Here is an 8,567-nt window from a genome sequence, read left to right as displayed (position 1 = left end):
GTGCTCTTCTTGAATCCGCCATGTAACCATGGACCATTGGTTCCATGCAGCCGTGTCACAATGGGCTCCTTGATTCCATGATTCCCCACGGTGTCACAATGGAGCCTTGTTTCTAGGAGGTTCTGTACTGTCACAATTGCCTCCTTGATGCCATCAGCCCCTGCAGTGTCACAATGGCTCCTTGGTTCCATGAGGAACACAATAGCTTGGCATAAGCATTGAGCAACAGCTGCTGAACACACCTGGCAACATCTGCTTGCATCAAAAGAGTGCTTCAAGCTGACAATGGCACCAGCAGCTTCCATCTGCAACAGAGACCCAGGAAAGGACAGGCTGTGCCGGTTTGGACAAATGTGGAGGAAAATATCCTCTGATAGAAGGCAGGTTACACCCAGCCCTCCCCCACCAGGTTTTTGGAAAAAAGAACTTTCCTGGGAAGAAAGTGAAAGAGATAAAAACTATTTTTTTAACAAACACACAGGAAAAGGATAACAATGCTAAATATTAAAAGCTCTCGCTGTGCAGAGGAAGCTGGGATAATTTGAGAGTCCTTCTGTGTTTCGGTGGGGTCTCCTGAAACATCCATAGATAGCGAGGCCCGTGCAAAGAAACAGGGAGCGATTCTTGAGAGAAGTTTCAGAGCTCTTTCTTCTCCAGCCACATGGGCGGGGCACTGCCAAAGAACTGAGCAATCACGGCACAACCAGGGCCCTCCTGGCACAGGGCAACACAAAATAAGCAGTGCTGAACAGGGTTAGGGCACATGTGAGCAGGGAGCAGGGAGACCCCTGTGCCCAGGCCATGCCTCTACCCCAGGGTCCCCTCTCCCATGACCTCATGGCAGGGGGGAGGAACCCCAACACTTCCGTAGGTGTAGTCTCTCTCCTCCTCCTTGCAGCTGGCTCATGGGCCCACATTCAGGGCCCCCACCTCGGGAGAAAATTCTCCCAATGTGCTCTGATGTTGAAAGAGTCAAGAAGAGAAGAAGGGGAAAAAAACCCCCGAAGTCCCAGGAAAACAAAGTTCAACTCTCCATCTCCCCCCAGAGAAAAGGAGCTGAAAACTGGCTAAAAAGAAACAAGGTTGCTTCCTCCACTCTTGCTGCAAGCAGGATGCAGAGGAGTGTGTATGTGTGTCCTTGAACAAACGCTCTGAGAAGTTTGTCCGGTTTTTTTTCCTCTCCCCCCTCTCAGGCTCAGTTGAAAGGCACAGAAATGCACAAAGTTCACTTCTGGGCATAGAGCAGCAATAGGGGATACACACAATAAAGTCACCCCAAGACACAGGGACAGAGAATTCAGTGGAAAGACTCCGAGAATTCTGCTCCCAGAGATCATTCATTCCTGCTCACACTGACCCTTGTAGAAAGGGGACATCGTTCCAGGCAGCCTGTACTGAGCATGTGGCTCCTGAGTGGGGTTTGTTGTTTAGGAAACCTGCTCCGGCTTTTCCATTCTTTCCTTGCAAACAGGAAAACTTCTCCTGGGGCTGTGTGCAGGCAGAGCCCTGAGGAGAGCAGGTGGCACATGGTGCGCTGGGCTGGGACAGCCAGCTGCAGAGCTCAAGGGAAGAAGCCCAAAGTGTCACAATGGCTCCTTGCCTTCCCATGCAACACCTGGGTCACAATGGTCTCCTTGATTCCATGAGGCCCCACTGTGTCACAATGGCTCCTTGGTTCCATCAGGTTCCGCAGTGTCACCATGGTCTCCTTTGATCCGCACTGTCATCATGGACAATTGGTTCCATGAGGCCCCGCAGTGTCACAATGGTCCCTTGCTTCCATAGGTTTGATGTTGTAACAAAGGACTCCTTGCTTCTATGAGCTAGCCTGCTTTTTGCAGAGGTGTCTTTGGTTCCAACAAGGCCCCGCTGTGTCTCAGTGCACCCTGGCTTCCATGTGGATCTGGAGTATCACAAAGGCTCCTTGGTTCCACCAGGTCCTGCTGTGTCACAATGGGTCCTGTGGTCCCTGAGGCCCTCCAAAACCATCGTGGAGGCTTGCTTCCATGAGGTTCCATTATGTGCCAGTGGTCATCTTGGTTCCAGGAGTTTCCTTAGTGTCACAGTGCTCTCCATGCTTCCATTAGGCCCTGCTTTGCCACAATGGTCCCCTTGTTTCCATGAGGCCCCGCTGTGTCACAATGGACCTATGGTTCCGTGATGTTGCGTGGTGTCACCGTGCTCTTCTTGAATCCGCCGTGTAACCATGGACCATTGGTTCCATGCAGCCGTGTCACAATGGGCTCCTTGATTCCATGATTCCCCACGGTGTCACAATGGAGCCTTGTTTCTAGGAGGTTCTGTACTGTCACAATTGCCTCATTGATGCCATCAGCCCCTGCAGTGTCACAATGGCTCCTTGGTTCCATGAGGAACACAATAGCTTGGCATAAGCATTGAGCAACAGCTGCTGAACACACCTGGCAACATCTGCTTGCATCAAAAGAGTGCTTCAAGCTGACAATGGCACCAGCAGCTTCCATCTGCAACAGAGACCCAGGAAAGGACAGGCTGTGCCGGTTTGGACAAATGTGGAGGAAAATATCCTCTGATAGAAGGCAGGTTACACCCAGCCCTCCCCCACCAGGTTTTTGGAAAAAAGAACATTCCTGGGAAGAAAGTGAAAGAGATAAAAACTATTTTTTTAACAAACACACAGGAAAAGGATAACAATGCTAAATATTAAAAGCTCTCGCTGTGCAGAGAAAGCTGGGATAATTTGAGAGTCCTTCTGTGTTTCGGTGGGGTCTCCTGAAACATCCATAGACAGCGAGGCCCGTGCAAAGAAACAGGGAGCGATTCTTGAGAGAAGTTTCAGAGCTCTTTCTTCTCCAGCCACATGGGCGGGGCACTGCCAAAGAACTGAGCAATCACGGCACAACCAGGGCCCTCCTCACACAGGGCAACACAAAATAAGCAGTGCTGAACAGGGTTAGGGCACATGTGAGCAGGGAGCAGGGAGACCCCCCGTGCCCAGGCCATGCCTCTACCCCAGGGTCCCCTCTCCCATGACCGCATGGCAGGAGGGAGGAACCCCAACACTTCCGTAGGTGTAGTCTCTCTCCTCCTCCTTGCAGCTGGCTCATGGGCCCACATTCAGGGCCCCAACCTCGGGAGAAAATTCTCCCAATGTGGTCTGATGTTGAAAGAGTCAAGAAGAGGAGAAGGGAAAAAAACCCCCGAAGTCCCAGGAAAACAAAGTTCAACTCTCCATCTCCCTCCAGAGAAAAGGAGCTGAAAATTGGCTAAAAAGAAACAAGGTTGCTTCCTCCACTCTTGCTGCAAGCAGGATGCAGAGGAGTGTGTATGTGTGTCCTTGAACAAACGCTCTGAGAAGTTTGTCCGGTTTTTTTTCCTCTCCCCCCTCTCAGGCTCAGTTGAAAGGCACAGAAATGCACAAAGTTCACTTCTGGGCATAGAGCAGCAATAGGGGATACACACAATAAAGTCACCCCAAGACACAGGGACAGAGAATTCAGTGGAAAGACTCCGAGAATTCTGCTCCCAGAGATCATTCATTCCTGCTCACACTGACCCTTGTAGAAAGGGGACATCGTTCCAGGCAGCCTGTACTGAGCATGTGGCTCCTGAGTGGGGTTTGTTGTTTAGGAAACCTGCTCCGGCTTTTCCATTCTTTCCTTGCAAACAGGAAAACTTCTCCTGGGGCTGTGTGCAGGCAGAGCCCTGAGGAGAGCAGGTGGCACATGGTGCGCTGGGCTGGGACAGCCAGCTGCAGAGCTCAAGGGAAGAAGCCCAAAGTGTCACAATGGCTCCTTGCCTTCCCATGCAACACCTGGGTCACAATGGTCTCCTTGATTCCATGAGGCCCCACTGTGTCACAATGGCTCCTTGGTTCCATCAGGTTCCGCAGTGTCACCATGGTCTCCTTTGATCCGCACTGTCATCATGGACAATTGGTTCCATGAGGCCCCGCAGTGTCACAATGGTCCCTTGCTTCCATAGGTTTGATGTTGTAACAAAGGACTCCTTGCTTCTATGAGCTAGCCTGCTTTTTGCAGAGGTGTCTTTGGTTCCAACAAGGCCCCGCTGTGTCTCAGTGCACCCTGGCTTCCATGTGGATCTGGAGTATCACAAAGGCTCCTTGGTTCCACCAGGTCCTGCTGTGTCACAATGGGTCCTGTGGTCCCTGAGGCCCTCCAAAACCATCGTGGAGGCTTGCTTCCATGAGGTTCCATTATGTGCCAGTGGTCATCTTGGTTCCAGGAGTTTCCTTAGTGTCACAATGCCCTCCATGCTTCCATTAGGCCCTGCTTTGCCACAATGGTCCCCTTGTTTCCATGAGGCCCCGCTGTGTCACAATGGACCTATGGTTCCGTGATGTTGCGTGGTGTCACCGTGCTCTTCTTGAATCCGCCATGTAACCATGGACCATTGGTTCCATGCAGCCGTGTCACAATGGGCTCCTTGATTCCATGATTCCCCACGGTGTCACAATGGAGCCTTGTTTCTAGGAGGTTCTGTACTGTCACAATTGCCTCCTTGATGCCATCAGCCCCTGCAGTGTCACAATGGCTCCTTGGTTCCATGAGGAACACAATAGCTTGGCATAAGCATTGAGCAACAGCTGCTGAACACACCTGGCAACATCTGCTTGCATCAAAAGAGTGCTTCAAGCTGACAATGGCACCAGCAGCTTCCATCTGCAACAGAGACCCAGGAAAGGACAGGCTGTGCCGGTTTGGACAAATGTGGAGGAAAATATCCTCTGATAGAAGGCAGGTTACACCCAGCCCTCCCCCACCAGGTTTTTGGAAAAAAGAACTTTCCTGGGAAGAAAGTGAAAGAGATAAAAACTATTTTTTTAACAAACACACAGGAAAAGGATAACAATGCTAAATATTAAAAGCTCTCGCTGTGCAGAGGAAGCTGGGATAATTTGAGAGTCCTTCTGTGTTTCGGTGGGGTCTCCTGAAACATCCATAGATAGCGAGGCCCGTGCAAAGAAACAGGGAGCGATTCTTGAGAGAAGTTTCAGAGCTCTTTCTTCTCCAGCCACATGGGCGGGGCACTGCCAAAGAACTGAGCAATCACGGCACAACCAGGGCCCTCCTGGCACAGGGCAACACAAAATAAGCAGTGCTGAACAGGGTTAGGGCACATGTGAGCAGGGAGCAGGGAGACCCCTGTGCCCAGGCCATGCCTCTACCCCAGGGTCCCCTCTCCCATGACCTCATGGCAGGGGGGAGGAACCCCAACACTTCCGTAGGTGTAGTCTCTCTCCTCCTCCTTGCAGCTGGCTCATGGGCCCACATTCAGGGCCCCCACCTCGGGAGAAAATTCTCCCAATGTGCTCTGATGTTGAAAGAGTCAAGAAGAGAAGAAGGGAAAAAAACCCCCGAAGTCCCAGGAAAACAAAGTTCAACTCTCCATCTCCCCCCAGAGAAAAGGAGCTGAAAACTGGCTAAAAAGAAACAAAGTTGCTTCCCTCTGCTCTTGCTGCAAGCAGGATGCAGAGGAGTGTGTATGTGTGTCCTTGAACAAACGCTCTGAGAAGTTTGTCCGGTTTTTTTTTTCCTCTCCCCCCTCTCAGGCTCAGTTGAAAGGCACAGAAATGCACAAAGTTCACTTCTGGGCATAGAGCAGCGATAGGGGATACACACGATAAAGTCACCCCAAGACACAGGGACAGAGAATTCAGTGGAAAGACTCCGAGAATTCTGCTCCCAGAGATCATTCATTCCTGCTCACACTGACCCTTGTAGAAAGGGGACATCGCTCCAGGCAGCCTGGACTGAGCATGTGGCTCCTGAGTGGGGTTTGTTGTTTAGGAAACCTGCTCCGGCTTTTCCATTCTTTCCTTGCAAACAGGAAAACTTCTCCTGGGGCTGTGCGCAGGCAGAGCCCTGAGGAGAGCAGGTGGCACATGGTGCGCTGGGCTGGGACAGCCAGCTGCAGAGCTCAAGGGAAGAAGCCCAAAGTGTCACAATGGCTCCTTGCCTTCACATGCAACACCTGGGTCACAATGGTCTCCTTGATTCCATGAGGCCCCACTGTGTCACAATGGCTCCTTGGTTCCATCAGGTTCCGCAGTGTCACCATGGTCTCCTTTGATCCGCACTGTCATCATGGACAATTGGTTCCATGAGGCCCCGCAGTGTCACAATGGTCCCTTGCTTCCATAGCTTTTACGTTGTAACAATGGACTCCTTGCTTCTATGAGCTAGCCTGCTTTTTGCAGAGGTGTCTTTGGTTCCAACAAGGCCCCACTGTGTCTCAGTGCACCCTGGCTTCCATGTGGATCTGGAGTATCACAAAGGCTCCTTGGTTCCACCAGGTCCTGCTGTGTCACAATGGGTCCTGTGGTCCCTGAGGCCCTCCAAAGTCATTGTGGAGGCTTGCTTCCATGAGGTTCCATTATGTGCCAGTGGTCATCTTGGTTCCAGGAGTTTCCTTAGTGTCACAATGCCCTCCATGCTTCCATTAGGCCCTGCTTTGCCACAATGGTCCCCTTGTTTCCATGAGGCCCCGCTGTGTCACAATGGACCTATGGTTCCGTGATGTTGCGTGGTGTCACCGTGCTCTTCTTGAATCCGCAGTGTAACCATGGACCATTGGTTCCATGCAGCCGTGTCACAATGGGCTCCTTGATTCCATGATTCCCCACAGTGTCACAATGGAGCCTTGTTTCTAGGAGGTTCTGTACTGTCACAATTGCCTCCTTGATGCCATCAGCCCCTGCAGTGTCACAATGGCTCCTTGGTTCCATGAGGAACACAATAGCTTGGCATAAGCATTGAGCAACAGCTGCTGAACACACCTGGCAACATCTGCTTGCATCAAAAGAGGGCTTCAAGCTGACAATGGCACCAGCAGCTTCCATCTGCAACAGAGACCCAGGAAAGGACAGGCTGTGCCGGTTTGGACAAATGTGGAGGAAAATATCCTCTGATAGAAGGCAGGTTACACCCAGCCCTCCCCCACCAGGTTTTTGGAAAAAAGAACTTTCCTGGGAAGAAAGTGAAAGAGATAAAACCTATTTTTTTAACAAACACACAGGAAAAGGATAACAATGCTAAATATTAAAACCTCTCGCTGTGCAGAGAAAGCTGGGATAATTTGAGAGTCCTTCTGTGTTTCGGTGGGGTCTCCTGAAACATCCATAGACAGCGAGGCCCGTGCAAAGAAACAGGGAGCGATTCTTGAGAGAAGTTTCAGAGCTCTTTCTTCTCCAGCCACATGGGCGGGGCACTGCCAAAGAACTGAGCAATCACGGCACAACCAGGGCCCTCCTCGCACAAGGCAACACAAAATAAGCAGTGCTGAACAGGATTAGGGCACATGTGAGCAGGGAGCAGGGAGACCCCGTGCCCAGGCCATGCCTCTACCCCAGGGTCCCCTCTCCCATGACCTCATGGCAGGGGGGAGGAACCCCAACACTTCCGTAGGTGCAGTCTCTCTCCTCCTCCTTGCAGCTGGCTCATGGGCCCACATTCAGGGCCCCCACCTCGGGAGAAAATTCTCCCAATGTGCTCTGATGTTGAAAGAGTCAAGAAGAGAAGAAGGGAAAAAAAACCCCCAAAGTCCCAGGAAAACAAAGTTCAACTCTCCATCTCCCTCCAGAGAAAAGGAGCTGAAAACTGGCTAAAAAGAAACAAAGTTGCTTCCCTCTGCTCTTGCTGCAAGCAGGATGCAGAGGAGTGTGTATGTGTGTCCTTGAACAAACGCTCTGAGAAGTTTGTCCGGTTTTTTTTCCTCTCCCCCCTCTCAGGCTCAGTTGAAAGGCACAGAAATGCACAAAGTTCACTTCTGGGCATAGAGCAGCAATAGGGGATACACATGATAAAGTCACCCCAAGACACAGGGACAGAGAATTCAGTGGAAAGACTCCGAGAATTCTGCTCCCAGAGATCATTCATTCCTGCTCACCCTGACCCTTGTAGAAAGGGGACATCGTTCCAGGCAGCCTGTACTGAGCATGTGGCTCCTGAGTGGGGTTTGTTGTTTAGGAAACCTGCTCCGGCTTTTCCATTCTTTCCTTGCAAACAGGAAAACTTCTCCTGGGGCTGTGTGCAGGCAGAGCCCTGAGGAGAGCAGGTGGCACATGGTGCGCTGGGCTGGGACAGCCAGCTGCAGAGCTCAAGGGAAGAAGCCCAAAGTGTCACAATGGCTCCTTGCCTTCCCATGCAACACCTGGGTCACAATGGTCTCCTTGATTCCATGAGGCCCCACTGTGTCACAATGGCTCCTTGGTTCCATCAGGTTCCGCAGTGTCACCATGGTCTCCTTTGATCCGCACTGTCATCATGGACAATTGGTTCCATGAGGCCCCGCAGTGTCACAATGGTCCCTTGGTTCCATAGCTTTTACGTTGTAACAATGGACTCCTTGCTTCTATGAGCTAGCCTGCTTTTTGCAGAGGTGTCTTTGGTTCCAACAAGGCCCCACTGTGTCTCAGTGCACCCTGGCTTCCATGTGGATCTGGAGTATCACAAAGGCTCCTTGGTTCCACCAGGTCCTGCTGTGTCACAATGGGTCCTGTGGTCCCTGAGGCCCTCCAAAGTCATCATGGATGCTTGCTTCCATGAGGTTCCATTATGTGCCAGTGG

Source organism: Aphelocoma coerulescens, unplaced genomic scaffold (assembly GCF_041296385.1).
Source record: "Aphelocoma coerulescens isolate FSJ_1873_10779 unplaced genomic scaffold, UR_Acoe_1.0 HiC_scaffold_76, whole genome shotgun sequence".
In the NCBI taxonomy this organism is placed as follows: Eukaryota; Metazoa; Chordata; class Aves; order Passeriformes; family Corvidae; genus Aphelocoma; species Aphelocoma coerulescens.
The sequence above is the reverse complement of the archived record's forward strand: the minus strand, read 5'-3'. Positions refer to the sequence as shown.